General features: G+C 43.1%; 1 non-coding gene across 1 annotated transcript; it reads right to left on the reverse strand.

Annotated features, from left to right (window-relative positions):
• Positions 1 to 16706: 16706 nt before the first annotated feature.
• Positions 16707 to 16809, reverse strand: LOC116526203. Its single transcript, XR_004258021.1, has one exon. It is a non-coding gene; the product is annotated as a U6 spliceosomal RNA (small nuclear RNA).
• Between the last annotated feature and the right edge of the window lie 5720 nt (positions 16810 to 22529).

Genomic DNA, 22529 nt, shown 5'->3' on the forward strand with positions numbered 1-22529 from the left:
AAAATAGGCGCAAACATTGCGTCGTCAGGGCTGCGATTTCTGATCCAAAATAGAAGGTTCTCATAGCAACAAAAACGTGCCCATGTTATGCTCAGCATTACATGCGGTAAAATGGTCTTAGTTGAAATTGGACAGGACCGCTTGTTAAACTTACAATGGAAGTTTTAAATCCTGCTTTCCGGAAACTTTGCAGCTATAGCATGAGGTTAAATTTTTGTCCTATTCTCAGGATGTTTACTATACTGGAATGTTTTCCTTTTATAAAGAGCTTTGAATAAAATACCGAATGATGTGGTTCAAATGAATACCTGTTTTCAAAACTAATCTTAAATGGTATTTCAGTGCATATGTTACGTAAAAGCATTTATAAACTATTAACTGGACATTTAAAGAGGCCTTCAAAATACAAGGTACTCGTATTTAATGACTTAACAGTTTGAATGCTTTTATTCCGGTTCTATAATCTCTCAAGAAATCCTAAAACTGACTATATTTTTCTTTATTGAAATCACATACTGTATTTTTTCTGTAGAAGATACCCATTTGATGCTGTGATCAGCATCAAATTAAAATTGAATTGAATAACGGAATATGAATTCAATATTGAATTAAGTTGAAACTGAATATAAACAACTGAATTATTACAAAATGGCTCATGTTAGAAATTGAATATAAAGAACTGAATCATTACAAAATGGCTCACGTTAGAAGATACTTAAAACGAATACAATCTTGTACAATAAATTTTTAACACACCAAAAATAATGAAAAATAATTATTAGCATTCATTTATCTAAATCTCATCGTCGCTATGATCTAAATATTTGTGTTTAAAGACTCCCTCTCTCCATATGGATAATGAAGGGCTTTGAAATACGTGTAGGAAACCCTGAAACTGGTCTCAGGCTTACTATTCACTATGCTTTTTCCTGTGCTGTTCAGTGTTTCCTTTTTCTGGAAAGCCTTTCCCTGCTCTTTCTCCTGCCAACATTCACCCTCCCACAGACACACATTGTCCCCTCCTGGTTGTCCTGCAGGATGACCTTTTGTTTTTGTTTGTCTTTTGTTTTTCGAGACAGGGTCTCCCTCTGTCACCCAGAATGGAGTGCAGTGGTACGATCTCTGCTCACTGCAATTTCTGCCTCTTGGTCTCAAGTGACCCTCCCAGCTCAGCCTCCCAAGTAGCTGGGAGGAGAGGTGCTCACCACCATGCCTGGCTAGTTTTTGGTTTGGTTTGGTTTGGTTTGAGACAGGGTTTCACCACGTTGGTCAGGCTGGTCTCGAACTCCCGACCTCAGGTGATCTGCACGCCTTGGCCTCCCAAAGTGCTGGGGTTACAGGCGTGAGCCACCACACCCAGCCTAGTTTTTGTATTTTTTTGTAGATAGGATTTCTCCCTGTTGCCCAAGCTGGTCTCAAAACTCCTAAGCTCAAGCGATCTGCTGCCTGCCTGTGCCTCCCAAAGTTCTAGGATTAGGTGTGAGCCACCGTGCCTGGCCAGGATGACCTTCTTGAAGTCACCTACTCCTTGAAGCTTTCTTTCCCTCTCAACCTCTTCCTCTGTGGCCTCACTCATAGAGCCTCCCACATTTATTTGCAATGACTTTGTTCGTTCACTTGTTTCCACCTACCAAATGGTAACCTCTTGAGGACAGAAACAGCTTCACTCATTCATGTGTCCCCAGTGTCTAGTACAGTTTTTCTGCTTGCAATAATACATGTCTTAAAAATTAAGATAGGAGTTAGGCTTCTCAGTGACTTTTTTTTTAAAGACCTAGATTTAGCACTTACTGTGTGTAAGACAGATTTTCCTTCTACGTTATATTTTTGCATCAGTAAAAGTACTGGGCCAGGCGAGGTGGCTCACGCATAATCTCAGCACTTTGAGAGGCTGAAGCGGGTGGATGATCTGAGGTCAGGAATTCAGGACCAGCTTGGCCAACATGGTAAAACCCCATCTCAACTAAAAATACAAAAAGTAGCCAAGTGTGGTGTCTCACACCCGTAATCCCAGCTACTCAGAAGGCTGAGGCAGAGGAATTGCTTGAACCCAGGAGGCAGAGGTTGCAGTGAGCCGAGATCCACCACTGCACGCCAGTCCAGACAACAGAGCAAGACTCCATCTCAAAAAAAAAAAAAGTTGGATGTCAAGTGGAGAAAATGAAAAAAAAAAAAAAAAGTACTGGTGCCAGGCGCAGTGGCTCACGCCTGTAATCCCAGCACTTTGGGAGGCCAAGGCGGTGGATTGCCTGAGGTCGGGAGTTCAAGCCCAGCCTGACCAATATGGAGAAACCCTGTCTGTAGTAAAAAAAAAATACAAAATTAGTCAGGCATGGTGGCAGATGCCTATAATCCCAGCTACTCAGGAGGCTGAGACAGGAGAATCGCTTGAACCCAGTAGGCGGAGGTTGCGGAGAGCCGAGACTGCACCATTGCACTCCAGTCTGGGCAACAAGAGGGAAACGCCATCTCAAAAAAAGTACAGGTAGTTCATGTTAATAAAATGGAATCCTTTTTGTTTTTTTCTTCCCAGCAAATATATTTCTATAATAATAAAATGGAATTCTTATATAAACATGTATAAATTAAAAACTATTATTTTAAGAGTTGAACAGATTTCTCTGCAAACCCCCTTATATTTTTATATTTTTTAAACTAACGGTATTCAGCAAAGCTTTTTATTATTTAATTTATTCCAAACCACATTAATCTTTATTTCTCTGAACTCCTACAACACATTTAAAACAATACTGTTTCTCTAGGTGTGAGTGAGTAAAAAACATTTAATGTATGTTAATTAACTCCCCCATCCCTCCACCCCACTAAGGTTTGAAGATAGGAGCTTACACCTTTATAACACCCCCCTTTTTTTTTTTTTTTGAAATGGAGTCTCACTCTGTTGCCCAGACAAGTGCAGTGGCGTGATCTTGGCTCACCACAAACTCTGACTCTGGGTTCAAGTGATTCTCCTGCCTCAGTCTCCCTCGTAGCTGGGACTATAGGCAGGCACCACCATGCCCGGCTAATTTTTGTATTTTTAGTAGAAATGGGGTTTCATTATGTTGGCCAGGCTGGTCTTGAACTCCCGACCTCGTGATCTGCCCACCTCAGCCTCCCAAAGTGCTGGGATTACAGGCCTGAGACACCATACCCGGCCTATAAACCCCTTTTATATACCCACAGTGCCTGGCCTAATCGGGGCACATATTAGGTGCTTTATACATACTTTTCAACTGCCTAATTAGCTGATTAGACATAAAAGCATATAATTCTGGAAAAGTTTACACAAGGTGAAAATGGTTATCCAAATAACAAAATAAAGGCTCACGGCAGGGCCCAGTGGCTCACGCCTGTAATCCTAGCACTTTGGGAGGCCGAGGTGGGTGGATCACCTGAGGTCAGGAGTTCAAGACCAACCTGGCCATCATGGTGAAACCCCATCTTTAAAAAAAAAAAAAAAAAAAAGGCTCACAATGCCAGTGAGTACATCATCTGCGTTATGCTGATATTTGACTCCTTTCAACTGTCTTTCATTGTAGAAACCTGACCGATGATTATATTACACTTTTAGCTCTTGAAATACCATTAGCTTGCTCTGGACTATGGAAAACTAACTACAACCATTTTTATTCCTTAGAATATATTTTGCAGCCAGGCACGGTGACTCATGCCTGTAATCCCAGCACTTTGGGAGGCCAAGGTTGGCAGATCACGAGGTCAGGAGTTCGAGACCAGCCTGGCCAATATGATGAAACCCTGTCTCTACTAAAAATACAAAAATTAGCCGGGCGTAGTGGTGTGTTCCTGTAGTCCCAGCTACTCGGGAGGCTGAGGCAGAAGAATCGCTTGAACCTGGGAGGCAGAGATTGCAGTGAGCCAAGATCGTGCCACTGCACTTCAGACTGGGGAGACTCCGTCGCAAAACAATATATATATGTTTTGCTTCTGAGCTGTAGCTTGAATAACTTGTAATATTGTATGCTGCTGAAGCATGTTTTCACTTACACATCTCATAGTGATTTTCAGAAATTTAGAATTGGAAAATCATTTTGATCCCACCCATGGATATATAAACTTAGGGCTGAATCAGAAAAGCAAGCACATAGTTTGAGGCAATGACACTTATTTGATTAATTACTCTGTGGAGCCAGATGGATATGTACAAGTTATGTCCTTTCGCATGCTTGAATGTATAGTGAGTTAAATCTGTTCAGGCAGCCGTCAATGATGTGCCCGTGAGAGACACACAAAATGTTTCTTTCGAATGCAATTGACTCAGTTCGCTAAGATATGAGTGAAGTGGAAAGGGCAGCTGGTGTGAGTAACGCAAAATGATAGTCTAAAAACCTTCACACCATGCTTACTTTCCTAGTACGGAGATCACTGAAGTCTCCTTGGACTGGGAATAATTTAAGAAAGAAGAAAACTGGATTTTCCTTGGGCATTGCCATTTAGTAATCTCATGATCCTGGTCAAGTCATGCAATCTCTTTAAAACTTAGTAAACGCATAAAAATAGAAATAACAATGTCAAAACTTCCTATTTTAGCATTTTCACAAGATGCAATAGATGTAACTGAAAACTTTGAAAAGTTTAAATAATTTGCAAGGAAATCTCCTGAAATAATCCCCCATTCCACTTAGGAAGGGGCACTCAGAGGTCAGACCCCACCTCTGTCCTAAAATTCACCTTCCACTTGGAGAGTTTGCTTTTCTGATGCTTCAAATGCACAACGGGAGATGGTCGGACTCCAGGGTCTCTACTCTTCACTGCTGTAATCTGCTGCCTGTATGACGTGCAGTCCAGTTCACACCATACAGCTTATCATCTTCAGTTTATGGCCCCTTCCTTGTTTCCACCTTGCTATTCAGGAGGGCCCTTAAGCCTGTCTAGATTCCTTGAGCTGTAGATGCAGGACAATGAGAGGGAGGCAGTTACTTCTCTGGTCTAATTCCAGTTTCCTGAGGGTACATGCCTTCCCTGAATGATCAATGTCAAAAATGTCCAGCCCTTCATGGAAGACACCACCACCCCCATAGATGAGTCCCTGAGCTCATGATCTCAAAAGGAGATCCTTATCAGAATACAACAGAATAAGGACATTGTTTCATTACAGTTACAATAATAAAAGTAGTTCTTCTTTATTAAGCTGCATGAGGTACTTTGCATTAGTATCAGTACTCCTGTTTTACAGATAAAAATACTACATCTTCACATAATGTCTGGCTTAAAGCTCACTGCCAGTAAATAAGAGAGCTGGCTAGGAATCTAGTTCTGATGTCAGAGTCACTGTGTTTTGTTTGTTTGCTTAAGACAAAGTCTTGCTCCGCTGCCCAGGCTGGAGTTCAGTCTCACTGCAGCCTCAGCCTCCAGGTCTCCAGTCATCCTCCCACTTCAGCCTCCTGGGTAGCTGGGACCACGTGTGGGCTAACCAGGATTAACCATGCCCAGCTAATCTTTTATTTTTTTTGTAAAGATGGGGTCTCCCTATGTTGCCCTGACTGGTTTTGAACTCCTGACCTCAAGCAATCCTCCTACCTCAGCCTCCCAAAATGCTGAGAATTATAGGCATGAGCCACTGGGCCTGGCCATCACCATGTTTTTCTGCTTCTTTATAAAATAAGATATTGTTAGATCCTTTCAATAACCCAAACATTTAGAGAAGAATGTTAAGGGCAAACATTCTCCACAGAATGAGTCACCTCTCACTCTGCTTTTCTTTCTTTTTTATTGCTTCAAAATATCAACCCAAGCGTCTGGCAGAGACTCTTAGAGACTTTAAAGAAACCAGATAATGGCATGTACTCTGTCCTTGCCTGGAAAGACAAAGACTGAAACGAAACGTCTGGCCAAATGCTGGCTTTTGGAAGGCAGGAGTGCAGGCAGCATTGATGCTTCTGCCATGACCTCGTAGTGGGCTCTCACCTTCATTCTTCTCTTTGCTTCCTGCCTTTCTGCAGCTTTAGGTTTCAGACCTCTCAGTCAAGACGGAGAAATTTAATTGTGTTAAATTCTTGGCCCTGGACGAGATCATTTTAAGCACCAAACCTCGTTCAGGCTTTCCAGGGAGACCCGGCGCAGGAAGCCCAGATGGGAGCATTTGTGGGCAGTTTGCAACCACAGCTCTTAAAGGGTTTGGGAAAATCACACCCTGGCCCCGTTTCTCTCAAAAGCACGTGTTTCTTTGTTTCTCTTTAAAACAGACTTTGACACAGCAAGTCACCATATAACACATTACTTAAACACTTCCTGTCCCAAGCAGCATTTTTCAGGCACACTTATTACCAAGCAACTTTTGCTAAGTCTCTGGTCTTTATTCATTGAAAATAAGACCTTCAGGATGAAGGATAGTAGCTGATCCAAAGATTCAATATGTGTTTATGATTGCTCACACAACCTCTTCCTCCTCATATGTAAAAATAGAGGAAAAGTGTAAAAATATGCTGTTAATTGATGGTGGAATGTTTTGTTAGTTTCAGCTCCAAAAATAAATCTTTGAAATTAGGTTTCATTTATGTTAACATTTACATCAGGAGATAATATAGAAGAACAAATAAATGGTCTTAGGAGGTAAAGGGGTCCAGGAGTGAATCTCAGGCCACTACTCATTAGCTAGAAGACTTTGGACATGGTATTTCCTCTCTGGAACCTCAGTTTCCCCATCTGTAAAATGGAGATAAGAAGATGATTTGGCCCCTTTTTTTTTTTTTTTTTTTTTTGAGACAGTCTCACTCTGTTACTCAGACTAGAGTGCAGTGGTGCAATCTCAGCTCACTGAAACCTCAAGCAATTCTCATGCCTGAGCCTCCCAGGTAACAGGAATTACAAGTGTACGCCACCACGCCTGGCTAATTTTGCATTTTTAGTAGAGACAGGGTTTCTCCATGTTGGTCAGGCTGATCTCGAACTCCCGACCTCAGATGATCCACCCGCCTCGGCCTCCCAAAGTGCCGGGATTATCGGCGTGAGCCACCACCACAGTCTCATGTATTTTTATTTTATTTTTTCTATTTAAAGAGTTTTACTTCTGAACTATGGGGAAGGAAATAGGATAATACAATTAGCAAGCAGAAATACTGTAAAGGTTCTGGAATTTTAGAAAATTTTTACAAACATGGCACCTGATGCAGAAAGTTCTTGAGTTCCTCTGAGATGGTAAGAGGGTATGCCTGGCACATGGCACATGGGTGTGCCTCCTCTGTCACCCAGCCATTCCAATCCTGTCAGGGCTAGAATTAATTTTCCTTCCCAGAGTGTCCCCAGATGAATGGTACTCCATGAGGCTCTCATAGGTCAAAGGAAAAATGGCCTGGGTCTGAATAGTCATAGATACACGTATACAGTATGTGGATTTTTATTTTTATTTCATTATTTTTTTGAGATAGAGTCTCATTCTTTCGCCCAGGCTGGAGTGCAGTGTGCAGTCTCAACTCACTGCAACCTCCGCCTCCTGTGTTCAAGCGAATCTCCTGCCTCAGCCTCCCAAGTAGCTGGGATTACAGGCGCCCGCCACCACGCCTAGCTAATTTATGTATTTTTAGGAGAGACGGGGTTGCGCCATGTTGGCCAGGCTGGTCTCAAACTCCTGCCCTCAGGTGATCCGCCCGCCTTGGCCTCCAGAAGTGTTAGGATTACAGGTGTGAGCCACTGTGTCCAGCAGTATGTGGACTTTTAAATTGCAAAACACAATCAACAAAGCAGATAAGTAGTAAAAAGTGAATTTGTACTATGTTTTATATTATGGCCAATTACAATACTATTTTGAGCTTTAAAATTGAGCAGAAGGCCGGGCGCGGTGGCTCACGCCTGTAATCCCAGCACTTTGGGAGGCCAAGGTGGGTGGATCACTTGAGGTCAGGAGTTCGAGATCAGCCTGGCCAACATGGTGAAACCCCATCTCTAAAAAAAAAAAAAAAAACAAAATTGAGCAGAAAATTCAACAGATATGGTAGCTCATGCCTTCCTTGGGAGGCTGAGAGGTAGGAGGATTGCTTGAAGCCAGGAGTTTGAGGTTAATTATCTTGCTGTGTGACAGAGTGAAACTTTGTTTGTTTGTTTGTTTTGAGACACAGTCTCGCTCTGTCGCCCATGCTGGAGTACAATGGCGTAATCTCGGCTCACTGCGACCTCCACCTCCCGGATTCAAGCTATTCTCCTGCCTCAGCCTCCCAAGTAGCTGGGATTACAGGTGCATGCCACCACGCTCAGCTAATTTTTGTATTTTTAGTAGATACAGGGTTTCACCATGTTGTTCAGGCTGATCTCAAACTCCTGACCTTGTGGTTCACCCACCTCAGCCTCCCAAAGTTTTGGGATTACAGGTGTGAGCCACGTCGCCTGACTTAAAACCTTGTATCTTATGTTTTTAAAAGGTTACTGTATAGGTGGGGCAAGGAAAAGAAATTCAGCAGAAAATGACTCAACGCAGTACCTGACCTTGACCGTGTAGGCCTGCAGTATGGCCACTTACGCTTAATACAATGCTTGAGAATAACAGTCGGTGGAGACTAAACATTCTCGGCCGGGCGCGGTGGCTCAAGCCTGTAATCCCAGCACTTTGGGAGGCCGAGGCGGGTGGATCACGACGTCAAGAGATCGAGACCATCCTGGTCAACATGGTGAAACCCCGTCTCTACTAAAAATACAAAACATTAGCTGGGCATGGTGGCACGTGCCTGTAATCCCAGCTACTCAGGAGGCTGAGGCAGGAGAATTGCCTGAACCCAGGAGGCGGAGGTTGCAGTGAGCCGAGATCGCACCATTGCACTCCAGCCTGGGTAACGTGAGTGAAACTCCGTCTCAAAAAAAAAAAAAAAAAAAAAAAAAATCTCTTTAATGAATAAATTATATTAAAAAAAAAAAGAGAGACTAAACATTCTCACGAGTTGGAAGCTAACTCCTCGCTAAAGTTCCACATTACTTAGTAACTGCCCTAGAACAAGCATCTGCAACCCCATTTTCAACAGAGAACATCACTAAGCAATGCACTGCAAACACAGGACGGTAAAAAATCTTCGAGGTTTTGTGGGCTTTTCTTTATAGTCTTCCCCCACCCTTACCCCCCGCTGCTTTTTTTTCAGGTCAGCTATATTTTCAAGGAGGTAAGGGAAGGTGTGAGATCTGGAAATGAATAGTGATGACAGGAGAGAGAGGTTAGAAAAGGAAGTTATTTTTAGGAAGGCTTGGATGGAAGAGAAAAGTCAGTTGCATTTGGGGCATGGAGCTGGGGAAGTCAAGCCGAGGGACAGCTAGTTAACTGTTGAAGGGTTTACTTCATTCTCTAGTCCCTCTCATTTCTTTTTTTTTTTTTTTTTTTTTTTTTTTTTGAGATGGAGTCTTGCTCTGTTGGCCAGGCTGGAGTGCCGTGGCATGATCTCTGCTCACTGCAACCTCCGCCTCCCGGTTTCAAGCGATTCTCCTGCCTCAGCCTCCCAAGTTGCTGGGACTACAAGCATGTGCCACCACGCCTGGCTAATTTTTGCACTTTTAGTAGAGACAGGGTTTCTTTCTTTCTTTCTTTTTTTTTTTTTTTTAAAACGAGGTTTCACCATGTTGGTCAGGCTGGTCTTGAACTCCCGACCTTAGGTGATCCTCCCGCCTTGGCCTCCAAAGTGCTTGGATTACAGGCATGAGCCGCCACGCCCGGCCTAAGACAAGATTTCACCATGTTGGCCAGGATGATCTCGATCTCTTGACCTTGTGATCCACCTGCCTCGGCCTCCCAAAGTGCTGGGATTATAAGCATGAGCCTCCGCGCCGGCCTTTTCTTTGTACTTATTTGTAATCGTTCCTCACCAAGTAGTAAAAGGAAGGCAGGCACAAACTCCCGGGGGCTCTTGTTCATTTCAGCCTCCCTCTCCATTCTTGGAGGGGGATGATTCACTCAGCATTCAGAAAAGGCTTCTGGAGCACCTACTTACTAGGTACAGGACTACCTTCTAGGTGCCACACGGAGCACACAAACATGAGAGCTGCTTCTGTGGTTGCTGAGGTCCTTTTGGAGCTGGTAAAAATGACCCACAAACTTGAAATACTCACCCACCAATGCGACATCCTCCTTCAGATAGTTCATAGCACAGACGCGGCGCCTTCACCATGCCCACAGCACAACCAGCAATGGTTTGTATCTACCTGTTTTGAAGATTATCAACTGACAAAAAAAAAAAAAAAAAGAAAAAAAAAGAAAATTATCAACTGACAATCCAAAATGCCTTAGAACTGTCATCAGAATAGACTAATAGTGTCTTTCCCAGGAGACAAGTGGAGGGGGGTGGATTATTCCTATTTGTAAAGAGCATGGGACTATGGATTTAAGCATTTGACTAAGTTTATGCACTAAGTTATTTTATTTCGGTGCCTTAAGTGGGTCTCAAGGCCTTTGAATTCATAGACTTTAAGTAGAATATTAACTAGAAATGTCATACTAGTTATGGCTAATTTCAAACCAAATAACTAAACCTAGTACTTCATTTTTTGGCCTTGATTTTAAAACTTTTTCATGTTGTTATATGATTAGGACAAACACCATTTTTTTTTAGAGATATAACCAATAATTTAATACTTTAAAAACTTAATGGCAACAAACATAAAACCTTCCCTAAATGATCTTAAAAAAACCACGCCTATGCAGAATTGAAGCTCATATATAGCTTCTTTTTTCCTTTTTCTTTGGATAGAGTCCCACTCTGTCGCCAGGCTAAAGAGCAGTGGTGCGATCTCGGCTCACTGCAATCTCTGCCTCCTGAGTTCAACTGATTATCCTGCCTCAGCCTCATGAGTAGCTGGGATTACAGGTGCTCGCCACCACGCCTGGCTAATTTTTGTATTTTTTTTTTTTTTTTTTTGAGACAGAGTTTCGCTCTTGTTGCCCAGGCTGGAGTGCAATGGCGCGATCTCGGCTACCGCAACCTCCGCGTCCTGGGTTCAGGCAATTCTCCTGCCTCAGCCTCCTGAGTAGCTGGGATTACAGGCACGCACCACCATGCCCAGCTAATTTTTTGTATTTTTAGTGGAGACGGGGTTTCACCGTGTTGACCAGGATGGTCTCGACCTCTTGACCTCGTGATCCACCCGCCTCGGCCTCCCAAAGTGCTGGGATTACAGGCTTGAGCCACCGCGCCCGGCTAATTTTTGTATTTTTAGTAGAGACGGGGTTTCACCATGTTGGCCAGGATGGTCTTGAACTCCTGACCTCAGGTGATCCACCCACCTCAGCCTCCCAAAGTGCTGGGATTACAGGGGTGAGCTACCGTGACCAGCCATGCATAGCTTCTTTTTAATGGCTTTCTCTTTAAAATTTGAGTGCTCAAAAGACTGTGACCCTGTCTTTCTTTGTATTATTATTTTTTAATGATCACTTTCACAGTGAACAGCATGACGGGAAAGCCGGGGCCCTAGACTCCTGAATGTTATTTCTGGTTTTGCTCCAGTATCACTTAGGAATGTGAGACCTCTACGCTTCCATTTCTTTAAAATGGGTATGACGTTTTTACCACTTAACACTTACGCTTTGAAATCTTAGGATAATCATTGTCCTATTTTCCGTAAGTATCGCCTAGTAATAACACTAATATAATTTGAGGATCAAAAAGGTTAAATAGGATCACTGTCTTGATAACATTAAGGGCAAACTGCACTCCGATCGAGGCCTTAGACACCCACGTGCCCTCCAGGTCTACTGTACTTTCATGTCTTTACTAAACCATAATTGGGTCAAACAGTCCAACCCTGACGGCTCCTGGTCCTCCATGCTTCCTAATTGTCCGAAGAAAACACTACTGCTAAAATGAAGTAGATGAGAGATCCCAGCTAGACGCAATCCTGTTTTTAAAGAGGACTATGCCTCAATATCATTCTATCTTTGTTTCTATCATTAGACTTTATTTTCAGAGCACTTTTAGGTTTACAAAATAATTAAGCAAAAGGTAGAGTTCCCCTATGCCTCCTTTCTGCCTGCCTCCCCACCAGTTTCCCCTACTATTAACATTTTAAATTAGTGTAGGCCAGGCACAGTGGCTCACGCCTGTAATCCCAGCACTTTGGGAGGCCGAGGCGGGTGATCACGAGGTCAGGAGTTCGAGATCAGCCAGGCCAACATGGCGAAACCCCGTCTCTAATAAACATACAAAAAATTAGCCAGACATTGTGTCATGCACTTGTAATCCCAGCTATGCAGGAGGCTGAGGCAGGAGAATCACTTGAACCCGGGAGACAGAGGTTGCAGTGAGCCAAGATCACAACAGTGCACTCCAGCCTGGGCGACAGAGTGAGACCCCCCTCTCAGAAAAAAATTAAATAAATAAATAAATAAATAAATCAGTGTAATCCCATTCTTTCAATTCTATAACACAAGCACGCGCGCGCGTGCACACACACACGTATGTGTGGGTGCGGTCTTGAACTTCAGGTGTCAGGCAATCCTCCCACTTCAACCTCCTGAGTAGGTGGGGCTACAGGCACACACACCACTGAATCCAGTTTATTTGATAATATTTAAATAATTAGAGACAGCTATTGCTTTGGCAAACAAGAGAATAAGTATTTTAGTGAGCTTAAGCAGTCAGACTTATTAGCTACCAACAGAAGAATTACTTTGACACCATTTATACCCAGACTAACCTTACTGTATTTGATAGGAATGCTTACATGTAAATAGCTGTGCAGCGGGTTGGGGGCATGACTTGCAAGCGATGGTAAAGAAGGCGCTTGACTTGCAATGCTGACCTGTAGACTGAGGTTCTGCTCCATCTCTTCCCTCACTTGATGACTTTGGCTGAATCTCTTAACTCAGGAATTCTGGGTTGGATTAGAAAATCTAAAAGAGACCTTTCCAGTTCAAAATGTTATTAATTGATTAATCCCTTGTTTTCCAAAGGGAGTAGAAGGCTATTTTATGCAGCTGACAATTTCTATTTATTTATACAGTTGTTTTTATTTTAAGGTATATTTGAAAATCTGCCTCAAACTCAGATTTCATAAATATCATTGCTTAAGATGAAACTACATTTAAAAAATTGTTCCATTTATGTCAAATTAAAGAAAACGTTGGTATCTAATAGTACAAGCAACATGGACCTGACAAAAATCAGAAGTAAAGGGTGGCGAGGTGCAGTGGCTTACACACGTAATCCCAGCACTTTGGGAGGCCAAAGCAGTAGGGTGGCTTGAGACCAGGAGTTCAAGGCTGCGGTGAGTATGATCATGCCACCACACTCCAGCCTGGGAGGAGACCAAGAGAGAATGAAAAAAAGAAGTAAAGTGTATTAGTTCGATCTTGGATTGCTGTAAAGAACTACCCAAGACTGGATAATTTATAAAGAAAAGAGGTTTTGGCCGGGCGTGGTGGCTCACGCCTGTAATCCAAGCACTTTGGAGGCCAAGGCGGGCAGATCACCTGAGGTTGGGAGGTCAAGACCAGCCTGACCAACATGGTGAAACCCCGTCTTTAAAAAAAAAAAAAGAAAGAAAAGAGGTTTAATTGTCTCACAATCCCACAGGGTGTATGGCTGAGGAGGCCTCAGGAAATTCACAATCATGGTAGAAGGTGGAAGGGAAGCACGCACGTGTTACACGGCTGGAGAAAGGGGAAGAGGGAGCACCGGGAGGTGCTACCCACCTTGAAACAACCAGATCTCATGAGAATTCACTCACTATCACGAGAACAGGAAGGGGGAAATCCATTCCCACGATCCAGGCACCTCCCACCAGGACCCTCCTGCAACATGGGAGCTTACAATTCCACACAAGATTTGGGTGTGGGTGCAGATCCAAACCATATCATAATGTATAACTGAAAAACATTCAGCAAATACTGGATTAATTAATACATTAATCCATCCAAGACATCCATCTCCATGTCAAAGAGAGCTGTACCCCAGAACTCTCTTTTTTTAAACCTAAATAATTTGCCTCAATTAATGAACAAGTACCTTAGAATTTACAAGTGAAAGAAAGCACAATAAGAAAAGTATTAGGTTGGTGTAAAAGTAATTGCTGTTTTGCTGTTAAAAGTAATGGCAAAAACAGCAATTATTTTTGCACCAATGTAATACGCTATCAGAGAAACGCTTTCAACTTAAGTAGCACAGACTTAAAGGGCAATTAAATCCGATTCCAAAATACCTCCAACATTTCTTGAAATTATACAAAGTCAACAGGGCCAATTTGCAAATAAAGAGAAGGGATGACTTAACGTTTTTCAGGCTATAACCATTTCCTCATATTATTTGGCATATGTAATCTGACATATTAACCATCAACTTATCCAAGTAATCAAGTTCATTCATAGCTCTTTCCTAAGCAAAATGCTGTCATGATTCTATCTTTAGATAAAATCTAATCTTCTTATCTTATTCCCTGCAGCGCCAACTGGCCTTCCATCTGGGAGGCGGGTAGAAATTTCTTTTTAAACTTTTTTCATTATTTATTTATTTATTTTATTGAGACAGGAGTCTCACTATGTTGCCCTGGCTGGTCCCAAACTCCTGTGCTCAAGTGATCCTCCTGCCTTAGCCCCCAAAGTGCTAGGATTGCAGGTGCACTCCACCGTGCCCAGCTTAGAAATTTAACTCTTATTTTCACATGAGATTTCCCTCCCTTATCTCAAGTATCTTTTTTTTTTTTTGAGGGGGGGGTCTCACTCTGTCGCCCAGGCTGGAGTGCAATGGTGCGATCTCAGCTCACTGCAACCTCCACCTCCCAGGTTCGAGCGATTCTACTGCTTCAGCCTCCCAAGTAGCTGGGACTATAGGTGCCCACCACCACACTCAGCTACTTTCTGTATTTTTTGTAGAGATGGGGTTTCACCATATTGGCCAGCCTGGTCTCAAACTCCTGACCTTGTGATCCGCCCACCTCCATCTCCCAAAGTGCTGGGATTACAGGTATGAGCCACCACACCCACCTAGCCACCTCAAGTATCTAAAGCTTCTGGTCTTTATATAATCCACATGTGGACCATGTAAGGCCAAAAAGAATAATGGGTCTTATTCATCCTTATAAGCCACATACCTTTGTTGAATGTCGGAAACAAATACTGTTGAGCCACAAATTGAGATAACTTAATTATGAATAAACCATGATCCACTTCTGCTAAATATATACTTAAGATATCAGTCATTTGCTAGTTTCATATGTCCAGTTTTCTGGATTTTTCTGTGCTCTAACCATAAGAAGTCAGAAGGCAAGGAATTTGACACATGTCTCAGCTCTGCTACATGAGGTATAATATAGCGCTGTATCCCCTCCGCTCTTTCAGAGAGTGGACAGAGGCACTGCACTTAAACAATTATTTCTGTGGTGTTCCAAGCTGTCATTTTGATACCGGCTATTTGATGCAAGGTCCTGTATTCAAAGATTCTTCCTATTTAAGTTCAGGCAGTCATCGTTGATGTATGTTGATTGTTTCTTTGTCAGAAAGCAAAACCTTTTTTCTTTCCTTAGCTTCTGGGAAAATCAGTCCTCAATTACAGTAATATGATTATCTCAAGTATTTAGTAATATCTGATGCCTCAGTTACCTTTTAGAAAATGGTAATAGCTTGGCTGGGTGCGGTGGCTCATGCCTGTAATACCAGCACTTTGGGAGGCTGAGGCAGGTGGATCACAAGGTCAGAAGTTCAAGACCAGCCTGGCCAACATGGGGAAACCCCGTCTCTAAAAAAATAAAAACAAAAAAATTTTTTTAATGAACAAAAAAAAAGAAAGAAAATGGTAATAGCTAATGTTTAGAATCCTATGTGCTAAAATTGTAGCTAGCATATAGGACTTTAACAGTCACAATGACTCTATGAAGTGTATACCATGACATTTTAGAACACCGTGACCTGGAGAAGTGAGACTTCTCGTCCAAACACCCACAGTATTGACCAAACACAAGTAGTCTGACCCCAAAACCGGCACTACTAACCACTCTCCTGTGCTTTTATCCTCAATTATGCTTCTTCACATGGTGTTTTACAATAAATGCCTTTCAAGCTTTTTTTATTTTTTTATTTTTATTTTTTGAGATGGAGTCTTGCTCTGTCACCAGGCTGGAGTGCAGTGATGCAATCTCATCTCACTGTAACCTCCGCCTCCTGGGTTCAAGCGATTCTTCCGCTTCAGCCTCCCGAGTAGCTAGGACCACAGGCACGTGCCATCATGCTCGGCTATTTTTTGTATTTTTAGTAGAGACGGGCTTTCACCACATTGGCCAGGATGGTCTTTATCTCTTGACCTCGTGATTTGCCCGCCTCAGCCTCCCAAAGTGCTGGGATTACAGGTGTGAGCCACCGCGTCTGGCCAGCTTTTTTTTTTTTTAAGGACAAAGTTATTGCTCCTAAATTATCGATTGTGTCATAAGTCTTTTTGTAGGCTTTTTTGGTGTTATTTTGGTGGGTTTTTAAAAATTATTTTTATTTTTATTATTTTTAAGACAGAGTCTTGCTCTGTCGCCCAGGCTGGAGTGCAGTGGTGAGGTCTCGGCTCACTGCAATCTCTGCCTCCCGGGTTCAAGCGATTCTCCTGCCTCAGCCTCCTGAGTAGCTGGGATTACAGGTGTGTGCCAACACGCCCAGCTAATTTTGTATTTTTAGTAGAGACGGGGTTTCACCATGTTGGCCAGGCTGGTCTCAAACTCCTGACCTTAGATGATCCACCCACCTCAGCCTCCCAAAGTGCTGAGACTACAGGCGTGAGCCACCGCCCCCGGCCTGTTTTGGTGTTTTTAAAAATATGGAATGCTTCATGAATTCATGTGTCATCCTTGCTCAGGGACCACGCTGATCTTCTCCGTATGGTTCTTTTATATTTATAAAGTATCTGCTTTTATGTTTGTATCTTATGGAAAGATTTGTTTGATGTGATGTGCCAGTACTTCAATTTATAATAGACATCCCTCAGTCATTGTCTTCTTCAAGTACATGGAATGAGATTATGCGATTTAAGGATACACATTACACATTTCATGGCTTCCTCCCTAAATAGTCACACCCACAGCTGAAGCACCCACCCTAGCAACTGAGAGAAAAGTAATTGTGTGCTCCGAACAACAGTTTAAAAGTGGGAGGCTGAAGGAGAACCTAAGCTCCATGCCTTTCCTGAGTCCTTGGCACAGTGATTGCAGTTTTATCTGGCATACCAGCTCTGGAGGTTTCAAATGGCAGAATGGCAGCATTTACCCAACTTTCTAAGGCTGCCACTGTACATTTACTGAGCACAGAGGGAATCGTTATGAAGGTAGCTTCTGTCCCCATCCTTTCTAGTTATCTACCAGTCTGTCGCCCAGGCTGGAGTGCAGTGGTGCCATCTTGCCTCACTGTAACCTCTGCCTCCTGGGTTGGGGCAGGTCTCCTGCCTCAGCCTCCCAAGTAGCTGGGATTACAGGTCTGTGCCAGCACACCCTGCTAATTTTTGTATTTTTAGTAGAGATGGGGTTTCACCATGTTGGCCAGGCTGGTCTCGAACTCCTGACGTCAGATGATCCACCCACCTCGGCCTCCCAGAGTGCTGGGATTACAGGTGTGAGCCACAGCACCCAGCCTGCACCCCAAATATTTTAAACATTAACCAGCCTCTCTTTTCCACCTAAAAATGTTAAGGAACTGCATATTGTGTAGTGCATCTAGTATGCGTTACTAAGTACCAGAACCTCAGCATTCATAGGTTTGTAAATGGTGCTATTGCAGATAAATAGGAATGTGTCCTCTTAGCTTATTTATTTGCAAGAATACATATACATATGCACATATGCATGTGTGTGTGTTTTCTGCTATAAAGGAAGAGAGGAAGGAACCTGAAATGGAGGTTGGACGATCTCATCCAAACGCATCCTCAGCTGACGCCTGCGCTTCCTTCTCTCTGTTGCAGCCACTGCTTTCCATGACTTAGTGTCTTAGATTGAATTTCTGCTCTTGCTATGTTTAGAATCTATTTTTAACTTGGCCAACTGATTTACTACGGAACCATGTGAGTGTTGCTATTTTCAAATACATAATAGTTGTCCCCAGAACCCACTAAAAACTCTACAGAGAAAGCATTGTATGCCTGCCCCGTCCGCGGTGCATTCTCCAGAATGTAGGGTAACGATTTTAAAACAAAGCAAGCATTTACTGAGTTCCTAATGTATGTCAGGCAACAAACAGGCTGGGTGCTTATTTATATTTTCTTAGTTAGTCCTCAAAAAAATCCTGCGTTGGTAGAGACTTCTTGCCTGATCAAATACATCGTGACCCTGCACGTAAGTATGAAGTTCCGTACTGAGTGCTGAGATCGTGGGTATTCAGGCCAACCCATCCTGAATTCAGATGCTATCTTTGCCACTTGTTAGCTATGTGGACTTGAGCAAATTACTTACCCTCTCTGAGGCTCAGCTTTTTCATTTGTCAAATAAGAACAATGATACTTCCTTGCGGATGCTATAAAGAAATACTAACAGAGTTGAAGTGGCATATTGGACGCTCACAGAATCTGGCACGAGCCATAATGCAGGATAAAAAGTAGTTACTGCGATTTTTTTTATTATTCTGAGATTTTTTTCATGTTCTTGAAAAGAAAAAAAAATTCAGAGAGTTTGGAAGATGCAGGTGAAATTAACGTGTCGTTAAAGGGTCACTACACTGCTCCTAGAACTCTTGAACCTGGGCAGTTTCAATCTGAGCAGCTGGAAACTGCAATAATCCAATGTGGCTTTGGAACGACCGCCAGGCCTTTCAGTCGGGGCCTTTTGCCCCTGGGAGTCTTCAGACATCTGGAGGAACGTCATGAGTAATCCCTGGTTATTGTTTAACAGAATCTTAGCTGTGAACAGGTGTGCCTTTGCCTGCTTGGTCTCAGCTTAGGAAGAAGCGACTCGTCATACACCTACAGGACAAATTCTTGGTTCTTGTATCTATATCCAGCTGGAGCTGAGTTAAAACCACTTGTGATGATTTCAGAATCCCTACAGTAGGCTGGGCACGGTGGCTCATGCCTGTAATCCCAGCACTTTGGGAGGCTGAAGTGGGCAGATCACCTGAGGTTGGGAGTTCGAGACCACCCTGACCAACATGGAGAAAAGCCATCTCTACTAAAAATACAAAATTAATGAGGCATGGTGGCACATGCCTGCCTGTAGTCCCAGCTACTCAGGAGGCTCAGGCAGGGGAATTGCTTGAACCCAGGAGGTGTAGGTTGTGGTCAGCTGAGATCTCGCCATTGCGCTCCAGCCTGGGCAATGAGAGTGAAATCACGTCTCAAAAAAAAAAAAAAAAAAAAGAATCCCTACAGTGCTCTCTGGGAGACCAACTGGGTGCTGATCAAGGGCACAAGGAGCTTTTCTGGATGGTTTTGAGTTATGCCTTGTGACTCTGGGTTTTCCCTGAACGCCAAGCAATGTAACAGATTTGGTCTACCTCCTCTGTTCAAGTGGCTCTTTCAGTTTGGTTTTCTTTTCTGCCTGCTGTGGAACTGTCAGTTCACATTAGGAGACATTGATACAATTTCCTCAGTTTAAGGGCAGGATTTAAGAAACCTTGGCTATTGAGGTTGATGTGGAAGGAGGAGGGGGTCCTGTATTGGCCGGGTACCCACTATAGTGCCAGGAACTTCACCAGGGAGGTAATACCATTGCACCAGGTAAGCTGGGGAAGTTTTCCCCAACCCAACTATATTTGCTTAGCTTCAAATAGCATATGTAGTTTATTTCTGTTTCCTTTTCTCTTTCCCTCCCTGCCTTCCTCTCTTTCTTCTCTTTCTCGCTTTCTTTCCCTTCCTTCCTTCCCTCTCTTTCTTTATTTTCTCCTGTCCCTTCCCTTCCCCTCCCCTCCCCTCCCTGCTCCTCTGTTCCCCTCCCCTCCCCCTCTCCTCCCCTCCCCTCCCCCTCTCCTCCCCTCCCCCTCCTCTGCTCAAGTGGCTCTTTCAGTTTGGTTTTCTTTTCTGCCCGCTATGGAGCTGTTAACATTAGCAGACACTGATACAATTTCTTCAGTTTAAGGGCAGGACTTAGGAAATCTCCCCTCCCCTCCCCCCACCCCTCCCCTCTGTTCTCCTCGCCTTCCCCCGCCCCCCCATCCCCTCCTCCCCTTCCCCCTCCCTCCTCGCCTCCCTTCCCCACCCTTCCCTTCCTGTAGAGTCTCATCTGTCGCCCAGGCTGGAGTGCAGTGACACGATCATGGCCCACCGCAGCCTCTACCTCCCACGCTAAGCGGCCTCCCAAGTAGCTGGGACTACAGGCGCATTCCACCACACCTGGCTAGCTTTATGTTTATATTTTGTAGAGATGAGGACTCACTATGTTGCTCAGGCTGGTCTCAAACCCCTGGGCTCCAGCGATCCACTCACCTCCGCCTCTCAGTGTGCTGGGATTACAGGCCTGAACTACCATGCCAGGCCTTTCATACGTAGGTTAATAGCAAACTGTTTTATATGACTCGACAAGAAATAAATCATTTTCTTCTGGTAATCTGAACAAGGTGAAAAGATTCTGAGTCTTCATCCATTGAGTGTCTACTGATAATCTATGTCTCCAGGCTGGTGTGCAATGGCTCACGCCTATAATTCCAACAATTTTGGAGGCTGAGGCAGGCAGACTATTTGAGCCCAAGAGTTCAAGACCAGCCTGGGCAACATGGCGAAACCTCATCTCTACCAAAAATGCAAAAAATTAGCTGGACGTGGTGGCGCATGCCAGTAGTCCCAGCTAATTAGGGGGCTGAGATGGGAGGATGGCTTTTCTTCTGTTTAGACAAGGTCTCACTCTGTCACTCAAGCTGGAGTGCAGTGGCACAATTATAGCTTGCTGAACATCAGACTCCTGGGCCCAAACAATCCTCTCACCTCAGCCTCCTGAGTAGCTAGGACTACAGGTGTGCACCACCACGCCCTACTAATATTTTAATGTTTGTAGAGACAGGATCTCCCTGTATTGCCCAGGCTGGTCTCAAACTGCTGGCCTCAAGTGATCCTCCCAGGGTGTTGGCATTATAGGCATGAGCCACTGTCCCCACCGATATTTTCAGTGTCTCTCTCTTGTACACAATCTTGTTAAGAAAACTCTTGTTTTATGTGCCTTAAATAGGCAGTCAGGGTTAATGTAAATTGTTGATTGTTCATAGACAATTTTGTCAGCAGCAATCAAATATACAATCCAAAACTTATACAGTTGCCCGAACTATTCTGAAAAAATATATTTTGAATTTTAATATCTAAATCTAGCTTACTGGCCAGGTGCGGTGGCTCACAGCTGTAATCCCAGCACTTTGGGAGGCCAAGGCAGGCAGATCACCTGAGGTCAGGAGCTTGAGACCACCCTGGCCAACATGGTGAAACGCCTTCTCTGCTAAAAGTACAAAAATTAGCAGGGTGTGGTGGCAGCCACCTGTAATCCCAGCTGCTCAGGAGGCTGAGGCAGGAGCATCACTTGAACTTGGAAGACAGAGATTGCAGTGAGCCGAGGCTGCACCACCACACTGCAGCCTGGGCAACAGAATGAGACTCTGTCTCAAAATCAATCACTCACTCAAGCTTACTATCCTGTTCATTGTATCTTAAAAGTGTTCCTGTTTAAAATTTTGGTGGTCTTGGTAGAATATTTGCAACGAATTGGCATCTTTGTAGAAACAGTTTAGTTTTCATTTGAATGCTCAACAGGCCAAGATTAGAAATTGTTATAAAATAAATCTATTTTAATGTGGTTCATTTAACTGACTTAACTAATATATTATCAGACCTGAATGGAACTTTTCAGGGAATTTAGTTTGCCTTCTTTGTATTTAAGGCTTTCAGGTTTTATAGAAAGAAACTCTCAGTGTAAAGGATAGTGTTAATTAACATTATTTTTCCACTATTTAAAAAAGATTATTTTTTAATCAATAATATATGCACATGGTACAGAATTCAAAAGTTACAACAGCTATATAGTGAAGTGAAAAGGCAGCCTTTTTCCTTTCTTTCCCCCCATCCACCTGATATCCCTCTCTAGATAGATTAGCAGTTTTTTTCTCTCCACTTTTTAAAAACCAGATGCAAATATTTAAGTTCTTTGAGCAGTGTCTGGTTACCTTCGTTTTAGAATAACCAGAAAAATGGCATACCACAAATAAAAAAATAAAAAAACAAGAAAAAAATGGCAGAGCCCAGCATCTTTCCAGAATCCTGTACAAAATGTTTACATGTAAAGCATGGAGAAAATGAAATTGGCTTATTTTCCAGTGAGCCCTGGAACAGTCCTCCACTGCATATTAATACAATAATGGCAGTAAGCTATCATTATACACAACTACAATGACCATATTTGTATATTTCAAATAAATAGAAAACTGGTTTCATTAAAATTAAAGATGATGAAATAGTCTCCAAATTATTTGATAATCATTTTTTGTATATGCCATTTCTCTGATTTGCTAATTATTGAATGAAAAGTTCTCATGAATTTATATAGGAATTGAAAAAAAATCTAATTTCCCCTAACTGGAAATCAATCCTGCTTTTCTAATTTTTTTTTTTTTTTTTTTTTTTTTGAGACGGTGTCTCACTCTGTCTCCCAGCTGGAGTGCAGTGACCTGATCTCAGCTC

The sequence above is a fragment of the Sapajus apella genome, unplaced genomic scaffold (assembly GCF_009761245.1).
Source record: "Sapajus apella isolate SASKATOON/1434 unplaced genomic scaffold, GSC_monkey_1.0 scaffold49, whole genome shotgun sequence".
NCBI lineage: Eukaryota > Metazoa > Chordata > Mammalia > Primates > Cebidae > Sapajus > Sapajus apella.